Source organism: Ostrea edulis, chromosome 1 (assembly GCF_947568905.1).
Source record: "Ostrea edulis chromosome 1, xbOstEdul1.1, whole genome shotgun sequence".
Lineage (NCBI taxonomy): Eukaryota > Metazoa > Mollusca > Bivalvia > Ostreida > Ostreidae > Ostrea > Ostrea edulis.
In genome coordinates, this window is record NC_079164.1 from 90,145,172 (window position 1) to 90,160,592 (window position 15,421).

Sequence of the window (15,421 nt, forward strand, 5' to 3'; positions counted from 1 at the left end):
ATGGAAGGTTTCTTTTCTTAATATTAGGAGTAAAACTTCTACAACCAACTGTGAAATATGACCAACTGATCCGAAAGCTTTAACACTTTCATCGGTAAGTAGAATTTTTCAGATATTTTCCATATTCTCTGCAGTGATCCTGTAAACTATAACTGTTATAGAATTTTTTTCATTTGAAATTAAAATATATAAACAATTTTCAGAGTCGCAAAATGCTGTACAAAATTGTGGAATATTGTCAACTGTATTCGTCGTAGGCGTTGTATTTGCAGGGGTTTTCTTTGGACTGCTGATTGGTATTTTCTTTGGGTAACAGTCATTTTCACATTCTATGATAACAGTTTACTATTGATTGATTGATGGAATATTGTTTAACGACCCTCCGAGAATATTTCACTCTTATGGAGACGCCATCACGGCCGGTGAAGGGCTGGGAAATTTCTGCCTATGGTCAGTGCTTATGGCCTTTGAGCAGGGAGGGATCTTTATCGTACCACACTTGCTGTGACACGGGACAACGGTTTTCGCCGTCTCATTCGAATGACCGCCCCATTTTGTTACCTTCTACGACAAGGAAGGGGGTACTGAGGACCTATTCTAACCCGGATCCAGAAGGTATCAGTTTACTAATATTACATGCATATAATTTCATTTTGAAAAATAATGTGTGTACAAATGAAGTGCCTCATCTCGCTCAGTATCGGAATTCCTGGCAGGTTTGCCTTTAAGTGATCTCGTTCAATATCCCTGTTTGGCATGCTTGATCTCGCTCATTATGGAAGTCCTGAGGTGCCTTATCTAGCTGAATGTCAAGATATTGTTTGTATCTGTAATGGTTTAAATTGTACATGTATTCATAGTATGGCACACTTGTAAACAGGCTAAATTATTATCAACGCGAAAATACCATGACAGTGTTGATTCACATGTAATACGACACTGCCGGTGTCAAATGCGCATGTACATTACAAGTGTACTTAGATAAATATATTATATTATAATAGTACATACTTGTCAATATAATTTATTAGTAATTTTACTTCGATATACATGTACTATTTTTAGTAGGAAATGTCATTCTAATACCAAAAGAATCCAATCAGCAAACGGACAGAAAACCCACACATATGAGGAAGAAATGCGATTCCGGTATCACAATTACCAGGACATGAATAGGCGGTGCTCATAAACATCTGGAAATAGCATGGACAATATCCACATGTATGAATCTATAGGAGAGATTGAAATTCTTCCCAAGGATATCAGAGCAGAAATGGTTCAGGACACACTATCGTTTCATACGAAGCTATGAGAATCTAATCGTGTGAAACATAACTATTTTGATAAATATCATTGAACATGTATACATACTACATCAATACTTTCCTTGATTACGTGTGCACATAATTTATTTAACGATCCTATCTTCCTTGTTTAGGTGTGTACAGATTATGTGACCTTCAAATTCATTCATATGTCGATTCGATACATGAATATCCCTGTGACCTCCAAATAAAAGACACCACAGAGTCGTAACACTTCTGCTTCATACTTAGATATTTTATTGAAAGTAGATACTAACTGCCAACTAACAATCCAACTTGATGACAAACGGGATGATTTCAGCTTCTCCTTCGTCACTTCCCATATTTATGTAGCAATATTCCGTTAACACCTGCATATGGTCTTTATATCTCTCAACTGATTCGATAAGCAAGAACTTGTTCTGTGTATGGTCAGTTTTTAAATCGAGGCAGGCTACTGACAAACAAGTTGATGGTGCAGGGGTTTCAACAGTCTCGTTTAAAGTCAGCATTTCGCAAATTCTGTGGTCGTTATAACGATCTAGTTTGCCAATACAACCATCATTCGGTGCAATGCTGTTTGACGAGTTTCAACCCGTTGTTAGAACGTTCTTGGTACACTGATTTGGACTGCGGATAACTCCATTTCCCTGATCAAGGTATAGGGCTCGTGGTGGATGTAGCCGGTCGACAGGGGATACTTACTCTTCTGGTGTGTCCAATTAGCTATTTTGTATTGCTTATAGGAGGTCTGAGATTGACCACTGTTCGTTATCTTCACCTTCCATTTAACAATATTCTCTTCTTTGATGAGTTATGGGGCCTCCGTAACCGAGTGGTTAGAGCATCACGCTCAAAATCACACGGCCTCTCACCTCTAGTCGGCGCGCCTCTCACCCGGTTCGAAACCCGCTCGCACCGGTAAGTGAGAAAGTTTCGCAGTTTAATTTCGGAACATAGTATGTGAGTTCTCTCCTCCAACAATTAAAACTTGGCGCCACAATATAACTGAAAAAGTGTTAAGTAAAACTTATACGGTACCAATTTTGATGCACCAGATGCGCATTTCGACAAATAATGTCTCTTCAGTGATGCTCAACCGAAATCTTTGAAATCCGAAATAACTATGAAGTTTTAGAGCTAAATGTAGCCAAAAAAGTGGAGCCAAATTCGTACAAGGATAAGAGCTATGCATGAGGGAGATAATCCTTAATTTTGAAATGAATTTCTAAATTTTATAACAGCAATTAAATATACATCCGTATTTTCAATCTAGTAACGAAGTACTTAGCTACTGGGTTGTAGAGACCCTCGAGGACTAACAGTCAACCAGCAGAGGCCTCGACCCAGGGGTCAAAATGTAAAACTTATGCGGTACCAAGTTTGATGCACCAGATGCGCATTTCGACAAATAATGTCTCTTCAGTGATGCTCAACCGAAAGTGTGGCGAAAAACAGCAAAACAAACAATCATCAATTGATTAGTTGTGTATAGATCTTATTTAACATTCTTATCTTTCCTTGATTAGTTGGGCAAAGATATTATTTAACAATCTTGTGTCCCTTGATTATTGTGTAAAGATCTTATTTAACAATCTTATCTCTCCTGATTAGGTGTGTACATATCTTATTTAACAATATTTTCTCCCCTGATTAGGTATTTACATATCTTATTTAACAATCTTATCTCCCTTGATTTGTTGTGTACAGCTTCATCTCCATATGTACTGCAACATGTTGAACAAACCTTAAACTATCATTTAAACATTGAATGCTTTAATATACAATGAATATTCGTTCGTTATTCATGCTCGTGGGTTTTAAAATTTACCAGGTGCCAGTTAAGAATGTAAATTTCATTTTTGAAAATGCATGAGAATATGAACTGCGATGCTTTACGCCCAGCATACTTCACGAAGCATTGACGCTTCATGAAAAAGAGTTTGTCAGCATGAACCTGTGCTCTTCACACCCCTTATGTATTTTGAAAAATTAAATTTATTTCTTACATTCGCTTCTAATTTCCTTTCTGTCGTATTATAGTTTGCTCACAATTGAAACGCATTCATGGGGAAATGGCCATCATCAAATTTGTAAAGATATTAAAAGCGAGAACATTGGAAATCGAAATATTAATTGATGAATGTTTGAATGTTATCATGTCGAAAAATGTATTGTCTGTAATTTGTACGTTCTGAAATCTGTTTCATTAAAAAGTTACAAAATTACTCGAACGGAAAGATTTACTTTATAATTATAAATATAAATCTTTCACCGGCAGTGGTCACCATATATGAGTGAAATATTCTCTATATATATATCGCTGCCTAAGAAACATCCTTGGTGTGAGATGGCCAGAAACGATTAGCAACAAAGAACTGTTGAAAAGAACCAATTGAGATAACAATTAGAACAAGACGATGGAAGTGGATTGCACACACCTAAAGAAAACCTAACACCAACATAACTAAACAAGCTCTAGAATGGAATCCACCAGGCAAACGTAAGATCGGCAGACCGAAAAACACTTGGCGTAGAGGGATCAATGCAGAGCTACAGGCCATCAATAAAACATTTGGAGAAACCAAAAGAATAGCCCAAGACAGAAAAAAGTGGGAAGCTACTGTGGTTGCCCTATGTCCCTCATGGGACGATGTGGATTATATATATATATATATATATATATATATAATCCACTTCGTCCCATGGGGGACATAGGGCAACCACAGTAGCTTCCCACATTTTTTGTCTTGGGCTATTCTTTTGGTTTCTCCCAATGTTTTATATATATATATATATATATATATATATATATATATATATATATATATATATATAAAGCACTAAATAATCACAACTAGGTACTGAAAATTTTCGTCCCAGCCCAGGGTCGAACCAGCGACGTACGACACCCACCGCCTAGCAAGATTGTCAAACCAGTGCGTAAGTCTACTCGGCCAAAGCGACTGTGTGAGATTGCATCAGTGTGTATAAGTAGCGTTTTAGGAGCATAACAAAACTTCCTTTCCTGGGAAAGTCGTTGTGGCCGAGTGAACTTTTTGGATTAGAAAAATGTCGATATACAACGTATGTTACATCGTTGACAACTAGACCTATTGTCACGAGTGCATTTCAAATAAATAAATATAAACAAATTCTAAGTAGAAATCACGATACTTTATTTTAATAAAGCAAATAATTTTTTTTTTTCAAATTGTGATATACACCCCGTCGGTAGGATGTGGGAGCACAGCGTTATACTTTAATTGATGTTATGAGTTCATTCTATTAATTCTGAAAGAATTATCGATGATTCATTTTAAAGTAGGAAATTGCAATATTCTATAGTTCAATTATTTCGATCTTTGAAATTTTAGTAAATCGGCGAGTTGGTATGAACTGGGAGCACAATTATATGTTGTTACAAGGTCACATTTTGTTATTCCCAATGTGCGAGTTTCTGTTTTATGAAATGATGAGGATGCAAGGTGAAGATAACGAACAGTGATCAATCTCATAACTCCTACAAGCAATACAAAATAGATAGTTGGGCAAACACGGACCCCTGGACACACCAGAGGTGGGATCAGGTGCCTAGGAGGAGTAAGCATCCCCTGTTGACCGGTCACACCCGCCGTGAGCCCCATATACTGATCAGGTAAACGGAGTTATCCGCAGTCAAAATCAGTGTGCCGAGAACGGCTTAACAATCGGTATGAAACACGTCAAACAGCGTTTGACCTAATACGAGGTTGTATTGACGAACTAGATCGTTATAACGACCATAGAATTTGCGAAATGCTGACTTCAATCGAGACTGTTGAAATCCCTGTATCATCAACTTGTTTGTCAGTAGCTTACCTCGATTTAAAAACTGACTATACCCAGAACAAACTCTTGCATATCGAATCAGTTGAGATATATAAACACCATATGCAGGTGCTTGGCTTCTGTATAACCATTTTCTCGCAATTTAACTCGGTTTCCGTCCAAATGTTTTTTGAAGAGTTCATGGACAAAGGCAACCACACTGTAAGATACCAACGTAAAAAATAACATACATAGTTCTGTCAATAAACAAATGTTATTATTGTAGATAATGACCTTTATGTGACATGTTCTTGTTTTTTTAGTTTTATATGTCAATGTCTTTTATTTACCTAGTTTTACACTATACATCTACAGTGTTCCATTTATGTAACTAGTTTTACCTCGTTCCTGTTCCTTACTGTGTGTTCAACCAATCAACGAGCTTTTGACCATCACGTGATCATTATTTATCTATTGTCCAGAAGGGAAACCCACGCTATTCGAGCTGCTGAAATTTTTTGAATCTATTCTCAATTTCCTCCGGATAATCCTTACAGTTTATGTTGTCATATCTTCCGGGAGTATTCGGACTTCGTGACGTACATGACCAGCTTGTCATTTGCAGAAGAACCTCTGGAAAGTGAGTTTTGTGACTTGTTACGAATTCAGACTGGGTAACATATAGGTTTACATCCGGGCATCGGAGATGAGTGTCACAACATGGCCGACCAAAATATTCTACGTGTTTGTTTACTCGGGCATTCGTTTATAAGACGTCTAGGGAATTGGATGGTCAATTCAAGTGAATTTGCTAATCTCAAACTAAATATCGAGCAATATACTGTGTCAGTGAATGTCCGTGGTGGCCCGAAGTTAAGAGACAGTCGTCTGTTCAGAGATTTGTTGAACTTTGATGTGTTACCACAAATGTGTTTTGTGCAGATAGGTGAAAACCACGTTTTGCTCAGCAGTCCATCCAAAATAGCACAAGACATTTTATCCTTAGCTTCTTACATTCACCTTGGTGTAGGCGTACAGACTGTCATTATTGGTCAATTGTTTAGGCGGAAACCATGGACTTCATCATATGACTTTAATGACCGGGTTGTCGCCATAAATAAAATCTTGATGAGTGAATGTAAAAAACTTGAAAATGTGTATATTTGGCATCACAGAGGCTTTTGGAAATATTTGGACTTTCTGTGCAGGGATGGGGTACATTTGCGCACACAATCAAAGCACCATGCTGTGTCATCTCCAATGCATCGTTTCTGGCGGAGTGTTCGCTCTGCAGTTCTGCACTTCCAGAATAAGACAGGCCAGTATAATACTTCCCACTGAATCATGTCCTACTCTTGAAACTAATACAGCTACCTCGTAATTTAAACTCATGTTTATGTTTTCAGTGCTGTATTTAAACCTCGCATAGATTTCTTTAATATAGGTACATGCGTATGTATTATGACAAGTTGAAACAAACAATTTTTGTTTAAATATGCTACTATTTGAACAAATGTTTGTATTACAATAGAAACAGGAATTTACTAGTACAACTGTACAAGTGCTATTCATTACAATACCTGTTCTCCCTTGTAAACATTGGGGCCGAATAATGGTCTTGCAGAGTTTACATTTCAGTCTTTCACTGGAGATAGTGTAGGACCATATTCACTATGCAGGTTTATGGTGCAGGACCATATGCACTGGCTTTGTAGTTCAGAATTTACCTTCTGAATAGTGTAGGACCATGTACACTATGGAGGTTTAGGGTGCAGGACCATGTGCACTGATTTTGTAGTGCATATGCACTGATTTTGTAGTGCAGGACCATATGCACTTTCGTGATGATCAAGATGCAGGGCCATATGCATCTGTCGTAGTTTGTTGTTATACTTTGCACAAAGGCAAATGATATTGTGCATTAATTGCCCGTCTTCCTAATTACACATGAGTTGAACTTTCTCTTCTGGAATGAATGAATGTTATAAAGACATTTCCTTCAATCTTTTATATTTTTATATACACAGTTTATTTGCATCAGACAAACGGTCATTTCCTGGCTGTGTATTGATCCTGTGCAACACCCAAAGTTACTTTATGTCATTGTCTCAAGAATCTAAATGCATAATTTTGTGATTGCAGTAACATGTTTCAATATGCTGAATTAGATCACACACTGTGTAAAGGAAAGTGTAATGTTGATGCACTGTGAATAGTTACACTTTTATTTTTTCTCCAGGACTAAACCATGCCACCAAAACGACAGCAGAGGCAGTCAAAGAACCCAACAAAGAGGTTGAAAACGGCCACTGCCCAGCCTGAGAGGTTTCAACACCTGTAAACAATGTCCAAATCGATTACAACAAACTAGCACAAGCGATGATGGACATTTCAAAACAACAGCCAGATAATTTGTACATTGAAGCTGAAGTCACAACCTCGGGCAACCAAACGCTCACAACTGGGGACACGGCATCAACATCACAACGCAGTGTGCCAGCACCCACTTCAAATCTGGGGGAAATTTTGGATCAAGTTTTCTTTGGGGACCAATCTTCTCACAAGGACTTCAGTCCTTTAAGTAAGACATTTTCTCTTACAGATGGCATCCCACTGGGTTCCATTGTGTCACAAAAGACCAAAACAAAGATTTGGAACAATGAATTTGTAGATTTCAGGTCTCTACTTAGTGCACATGATGAACCCTTTTCGGTGTCAATTTCAACCGGGGTGATAAATGTCCAACAGGGTCCAAAATATAAATCCCCAATCACTATTATTCAATGGACAGATGCGTTTTTAATATTCGCATCTATCTACATTGAGAAATATCCTCAAGATGCACTCCATCTCTTTAAGTACTGCCATATGGTTAGAGAGATTCATCAATTACATGGGGAGAATGCCTTCAGGGTGTATGATGAACACTTTCGAAAACTTCGTGAATCTGTGGTTGCACCATGGCAAATCACAGTCCAGGAATTAAGACTTAAAGCTATAACCATGCCCAAGGCATATCAAAACATGACCGCACTGAATCAGCCCGTTCGAGTCAGATACTGTTTTCAGTTTAACAAAGGGGAACACTGCACACGCAACCCTTGTCAATTCCGACATAGCTGCATGCAGTGCAAAGGCAACCACCCCAAAGTCAGATGTCACAATTCTTTCAAAACAAACTCAAACCTCAAATCTTCCAAAGCCAGTCAGGATAAATAAACTTGTTCATTTACTTCAGGGCTATGATCAAGAAAAATTAAAAGTTATTTCAGAGGGTTTTGTACATGGTTTTAAGTTGGGTTGTACTGTAGCACCTAAGACAAAAATGTCAAAAAACCATAGAAGCGCTTTAGATCATCCTGAAACTATTGATCAATTTATAAGGTTAGGGAAAGAAAAAGGTAGAATTGCAGGCCCTTTCATAGATCCACCCTTGCTAAATTTCATTTCCTCTCCTTTGGGAGTTGTTCCAAAAGCAGACCCGGTAGATTTAGAGTAATTCATGACCTTTCCTTCCCTAAATCTGATTCGGTGAACCCTGGTATACCTGTAGAGAATTCAAGGGTACAGTACGACTCTATTGACATCATAACTCAACTCCTTCGGAAATTTGGTAAGGGGGCTTTAATGGCAAAAGCGGACATTGAGGATGCATTCTGTATCGTACCCATACATCCATATGACTATAGACTGTTAGGTTTTTCCTGGGATGGTCAATTTTATTATGATAAATGTTTACCTATGGGGGCCAGTAGTTCTTGTCAGATTTTTGAGTGCTTCAGTACAAGTTTTCAGTGGGTCATGTGAGAAAAGTATGGGGCACCTGACATGTCACATATGTTAGATGATTTTTTTCTTCATAGGTCCACACCACTCTAATGCTTGCCAGGTTGCATTACACAACTTCCGAAGTATTTGTCAAGATTCGGGGATACTTATAAAATCAGAAAAAAACTTAAGGTCCAACAACTACATTGACAATTTATGGCATTGAGGTTGACTCTCTTGACATGGTTTGTAAGCTGCCAGAGAAAAAAAAACTGGTGAAAGTAAGATTTAAATTACAGGAAGCTAAAAATAGGAAGAAAATTAGGCTTAGAGATTTACAGTCTTTAATTGGGCTGCTAAACTTTGCATGTCTTGTAGTTGTCCCTGGGAGGGCCTTCTTGCATCGCCTCATTGCCTTAACTTGTGGAATCACTCAACCCCATTTCTTTGTAAGGCTAACTTGTGAGGCTAGAGCTGACTTAAACATGTGGTCTCATTTTGTAGATAATTTTAATGAGAAATCTGTCATCTTACCAGATATTTGGGCATCTGCTGAAAAGGAATTGCTTTTTACGGATGTATCAGGTTCATTAGGTTGTGCAGCTATCTTAGGTAGAAACTGGTTTGCCCTGGGTTGGGATACAATCAATGGCATGTCTCAACAACAAATAGCAATAAAAGAGATGTTCCCAATCGTATTAGCCCTAGAGATTTGGGGTTCATACCTTGCTGATAAAAAAATATTATTCATGTCAGATAATTTAGCTGTTGTGCATGATTCGAGCTGCTGAAATTTTTGAACCCACCATCCACCCCTTCTACCTCCGGCTGTTTCTCATTTTGTTTTTACCCACCCTTTTTTGATGGCAGGCAGCTGTTTATGGCATTTTTGTCTGTTTTGGAATTGTATTAGGTTATGAGGGGTCAACCTAAGATACATGTATACTGTACAATTCTTATTCTAGTCTGGTTGACCCCCCTTTTTTCCTATGTACATCTTGTTGCAATGCCATTATGGTGCAGGGGGTCAGATTGGATTATAATTTACTAAGATGTGTAATACTCTTTATTTAAGTCCCCTTTGTCTGACCCCCATTTTTGTACTTGTTAATAATATTTTACTACTTTTTGTCATTTACTTCAATGAATGACATTTTTTCACTTCTACTTGGTGTTACGTGTTGTTTGCCTGCTTTCAACAAAAAAACAAGTTCAGTCTCTTGGCAGGAGAACTAAGGAACATAAAATACAATATATTGTAAATTGAATTGAAAATAGCTAACATAAAGTACATGTACATCTATAATCTAGTTTGTAAACTACATCAATAATCTAGTTTGTAAACTACATCTATAATCTAGTTTGTAAATCACATCTATAATCTAGTTTGTAAACTACATCTATTATCTGGTTTGTAAACTGTATCTATATTCTAGTTGCCAGCAGGTGGGGTAATCATTCCTAAAAACTACTCACTGGAATAGAAATATTTTACTAACTGCATAGGGAGGCGGGAGGGAAGAAAAATTATTGAAAAATCACGCAGAAGAGCTTTCCGTGTTTTGCTAACTTCTGCTCAAAGTGACGCTATCGTTTTTACCAATCAGAGACCTCAGCAAGCTTTGCTGCAACGGAGCCATCCACGGAGCTCAAACGTTGAAGAAAGTTTAGGATCCTTTACAGGGTCCAACCAATGGCAAATAAAACTTCAAATTACTCGCCCTTGATTACAGGTGGCGCACGATCCGTTAACGTCCAAGGCGTTTCGAACCTCAAGTTTAGAGAGCGTCGAAAGGACATGTTTAGATTAGAAAGTTGTTGAATATTTAGTAACGATGGCGGATTACGGTTCGTAGGACCTCACTGCGTTTAGAGACGAACTTAGAGACTCTCTGGGCGGAAAGGAAAGCACTTTGAGAGTTTCGGTTGTAACCGAATTTTCTCTGTCATATCGATTAAATAAAGACATTCAATACACATTGAACATTTTTCATTATAAACTACTTCGTGGTGAAGTTTACATGCTTAAACAGTAGTTTAGGTTCAATATATAATATACAATACATCATAATTCTTTATAAGTTGTTGAATTGCATATGTTTAAAACAATAAGATGCGGACCCCCTCTCTCTCTCTCTCTCGATCGATCGATCGATCGATCGATCGATTGAGGATTAAGAATATCAATTATTAAATATATCCATATATATCTGAAATTATATTATTAGCTGTCAAAATGTGTAGTAATAGTGAATGTATATGTATAACTTCTCTTTATGAAATAAAATTCACAATAGAGAAGGCACATGTATACAGAGTACATGATATATCATACCACATTAAACAGTTTATTTGCGTGTTTTAACTTATATCACTTACGTGATGACGTCACGATAGGTAAACAGTTTGCGATTAACTTTTTTATTAGTTCATAGGACAAGCGAGAGCATAAAAATTGGCAGGTCAAATAAATTTTACTACCCCATATGCTAGCTGCACAATGATGATTCAAAATTTCGAGTTTCTACATTTTAATTGAATATTACAATTTGGATTGCAAGTTTAAGACGGAAGTTCAAGCTTTCTTTCAACTTCTAAATTCACGTCTCCATCCATATACTATGATTGATATACTATGAGTTGGTTGTACTCTGCGTGAAAAGCACGACTGTATCCTCCAAATGACGTTTGTTCATGGTCTTGCAGGAAACTGATGTAGGCCTACATAATTTGACCCGTGTTTACTTTCATGTATAAGGATTTATCATGTTTATATGTACCATGACAGTTCATGATATGAATGATTTAATACTAAAATACATCACTTAACAAATATAGTCCACTTTTCAATTTGAAGGTCAATTTGAATGTTCATACTTCAGATTGAAATCGAAGTTACAAGTGAATATTGAAAAACGTAATGTAATGATTTTTTAAAATAAAAAAACCACAATGAACAATAGGCCTATGTGTGGCTTTTATTATAAACACAACATTGTATATATGATAGTGAAATTTGTAATTTACTTCACTTGGATAAATTTATAGCTTTATGAATTTGCATTTAATTTTGATAAAAGTAGATATGATTTAAATTTTATTTCTAAAAAATTCAGAAATATCTTAATCTCTTGAGATGCATTTTTCTTCTGGTTTGCGTCAACAGTTAAAATAGGCTAGGACTGGTATTCGTTTCTTTGACGTATTGGACTATACTTCCGTGGGTCAGTTGATAAACATGACATAACAACATAACTACGATAATGCAAACTTTGATAAGTTATGAAAGTTTGACAATTTCATCTCATATTTTGATTAATTTCATACGTATTCACTATTGAAGAATCCAGACTCGTTTTCCCTGAAATTCAAACAATATTTCACAACACTTTTTGAATTATAACAAAATTAACAATGAAAGTAAAGTGTTGAAATTAATTTACAATCCAGTCATTAAAAACGAAAACAAGACCTAAGAATATTCACTGCCTTACAGTTACAGTCTGATTATAGCCACCCCTCCATTACAGTCGTACCGAGTGATGGCGGAGGGGGGTGTGTGCTGTTAGCAATCCCGTTCATTCATATTTTGACGACCTTGGTTAACTCTAAAATTAATTTTTAAATGACATCTGAAATGTATCTTTGTACCATACTTGGTATATATATTGAGGACTCAAACTTCCCCTGTTCGATTATAGATCTAGTCTAGAAAGAGGGGGCGGGGAGTCATAGAATTATAAGATCATTGATGACTATCACTATAAGGATAGATAAAATTTCAGCATAAAACATTCATGCAAAATATTACGATCTTCAGAGCAAATGTTTAATGCCCCGTAAATACTTTCTGCAACAAAGTCGTCATCTGATATCTGTGAAGTCGGACTGAACTGAAAACTGAAGTTTATAGCGCACGACGCTGAGTGGAACTTAAAACGATCGTTGTCGCTGTCACATTTGATGACAATGAACCAATTGAATTTTTCAAAAGCTTCATATCTATAACCCCGCTCCCTATTTGCACAACTTAAACCTTACACTCTCTTATAAATCTTATGTACACCGGAAGTAAATAAGGACGTAAACGAGTCTTGCGCCACCTATGTTTGAAATAGGGGAAACAACTGACAAATATTCGCAATTGATATAACTTGATACAACTTATTAATTTAGGTCATTCGTCTACATAATATAATTCATATATCATAAATTTCATACATTACGCGAAATAAATTATAGAAAACTAAAAGTCCACATCATAGTGTGGTAAAGATGTCATAGTTGAAATATCTTATAAAGCCTTATACATTTTATCCATGACCCGAGCGGCTATAATCATGCCATACTCTTTCATTTGAATCAATACTATTATCACGATTCTGTATAATTTAACAGGGGTTTATAAAGTCCCATTGAAAGTCAACATACCGTAAATTCTATGGTAATTGTGCTGATTTGATTTACAAATTGTATCAAATGATCCCTGGCCTGTTTCATACGAATTGTTAAGCCGTTATTTACATACTGGGTTTGACTACGGGTTATCCCGTTCACCTGATCAAGATATAGGGCTTACGACGGACCGGTTAACAGTTGATGCCTACTTCCTGCTCCCACCTCTAGTTTTCCCAGGGATCCATGCTTGAACTTTTTCTCAAATTTTTTTTTTTTTTTTTTTGGTCACATTTTTACAGTGACTTTCTTTTGTTGTTCAGGTATTGTATCTGGTTATCATCAACAGGGGTTTTTATCGCATATGTGATAAAACGAGCTCCTTCCACCTTTTTATCGCATTGGCGGTACTAACATCAGAATTACACAATAGAAACAAAGACAGGGATAATTCAGTTTTCGTGAAGTTACTTTTGCTGTTTCACGGGTAAAGCGTGCGCCGATCGATATCTGGGGCGTTGAAACAGACGAGAAGTGGTATGTAACAAATCCATGTATACACATATATGTGACTGTTCTCTCTCTCTCTCTCTCTCTCTCTCTCTCTCTCTCTCTCTCTCTCTCTCTCTCTCTCTCATTTTATAAAGAGTTTGCTAATGCAAGTCTTAAATCCTTTTCCCACTTTAATATTTGTGTTATACATGTTTTCTTAAAACATTTGTACAAATACATGGGTAGAATTAAATCCCTGAAAAAATTATTTATGAAGCCACCAATATGTGATTGGTACTGACAAGGATAATCAGTTTTCGTTAAGTTAGTTTTGCTGTTCTACGGGTAAAACGTATTAAATTTTATATACACATGCATCGTCCGACGATGGTATATGGCAATCTACCATTGTATTGAATGTATGGTTCATTAAATGTAAAATGAGAAGCTTTTGAAATAGATGACAAGTCGGTTATCTTCTATTCACATTATCAAAGAGATGGGCGGTCCTTCGCACTCGTGACAGAAGGGCCGCCCATCTATTTGATAATGTGAATATTACGAGGATGCTAGAAGATAATCATTACTTATCAGACACTCTCTTTTGGTGACACAATTAATCAGAAAGTGTATTCTACGAGGAAATATTAATAATATTTAACGCATCTTCAGTATATCTATCTCGTAAAAATGTCGAATTAGTGCATTGTTGGTAGTATATCAATATAATGACAATATAATATCTTGACCATGGATTTTTCGTATACAGTTACTCTTCTACTGAATGAATGATTGATTTGATTATTGTTTAATGTCCTTCTCGAGAATATCTCACGGATATGGAGTCGCCATAATTGCCGGTGAAGGGCTGTAAAATTTAGGCCCTTGCTCGGCGCTCACGGTCTTTCAACAGGGAGTAATCTTTATCGTGCCACACCGGCTTTGACACGGGACCTGGATTTTTCGGTCTCATCCGAAGGACCACCCCATTTACTCGACTCTTACGACAAGCAAGGAGGTACTGAGGACATATTCTAACCCGAATCCCCACGGGATTTCTAATGAATGTAAAAGTAGATATGTTACAAATTTACGTTCTGTCAATTCATTTGAATGGAGAAAAGTTCATACAGTGGACTATCTCTGTTATGCCCAGGAGAATAATCTCCGACTGAGGACATTAAGTCAAATCGCCTCTCAACAGACTGACGCAACAAAGAGTCATCACCCAGACCAGACCATGCGTTTTGATAAGGTCCATTGCTGATCGTGCTTTCACATACGCTATCAACCTCTTCATATTTCCGTCCAGCAGATGATTCATATGGTGCATCATATGATGCATCAAAATTGGTACCGTATAAGTTTTACATTATGACCCCTGGGTCGAGGCCTCTGCTGGTGGACTGTTAGTCCCCGGGGGTCTCTACAGCCCAGTAGCTAAGTACTTCGTTACTAGCTTGAAAATACGGATGTTTATTTAATTGCTGTTACAAAATTTAGAAATTCATTTCAAAATTAAGGATTATCTCCCTCATGCATAGCTCTTATCCTTGGACGAATTTGGCTCCACTTTTTTGGCACGCTGTTTTTGGCTATATTTTGCTCTAAAACTTCATAGTTATTTCGGATTTCAAACATTTCGGTTGAGC

The 15,421-nt window shown here is 36.9% G+C and overlaps 1 long non-coding RNA gene across 1 annotated transcript; it reads left to right on the forward strand.

The window, feature by feature from the left end:
• The first annotated feature begins 240 nt into the window (after positions 1-240).
• LOC130054765 (uncharacterized) lies at positions 241-1,536 on the forward strand. The gene is made up of 2 exons (XR_008803090.1): positions 241-615; positions 1,066-1,536. It is a non-coding gene; the product is annotated as an uncharacterized LOC130054765 (long non-coding RNA).
• The last annotated feature ends 13,885 nt before the right edge of the window (positions 1,537-15,421 follow it).